At 54.1% G+C, this 556-nt stretch overlaps 1 protein-coding gene across 2 annotated transcripts in view; it reads right to left on the reverse strand.

Moving 5' to 3' along the window:
- LOC102771899 (centrin-2) overlaps window positions 1-556 on the reverse strand; it is a 2483-nt gene that overhangs the window by 1208 nt on the left and 719 nt on the right. The window lies entirely within an intron of this gene.

A 556-nucleotide genomic window follows, 5' to 3' on the forward strand; every position in this document is an offset into this window, starting at 1 on the left:
CCTGGGAAGGGCGCAGCCTCTGGGAAAGGGCGTGGCAGAGGAAGGGGGACGCTTTGACCCACAGGTATTTACTGGGCACCTGCTGTGTACCCAGGGATATATTTTGATTTTTTACAGAGAGGAAGGGAGAGGGATAGAGAGTTAGAAACATTGATCAGCGGCCTCCTGCATACCCCCCACTAAGGATGTGCCCGCAACCAAGGTACATGCCCTTGACCGGAATCGAACCCGGGACCATCCAGCCCGCAGGCCGACGCTCCATCCGCTGAGCCAAACCGGTCAGGGCTGAAAATAATATTTAAAATAAATAATTAATTAGGACCAGCTGGAGTTGCTCAGCGGTTGAACTTCGACCTCTGAACCCGGAGGTCACGGTTGGATCCCGCTCAGGGCACGCGCCCGGGTGGCGGTTGGATCCGGTAGGGGGCGCGCGGGAGGCGGCCGCTCCCTGACTCCCTCTCATCAGGGATGTTTCTCTCTCTCCCTCTCTCCCTTCCCCTGAAATCAGTAAAAATATATTTTAAAAAAGACAAGAAAAAAGAAAGGAAAGGAAAGC

Source organism: Myotis davidii, unplaced genomic scaffold (assembly GCF_000327345.1).
Source record: "Myotis davidii unplaced genomic scaffold, ASM32734v1 scaffold936, whole genome shotgun sequence".
Taxonomy (NCBI): domain Eukaryota; kingdom Metazoa; phylum Chordata; class Mammalia; order Chiroptera; family Vespertilionidae; genus Myotis; species Myotis davidii.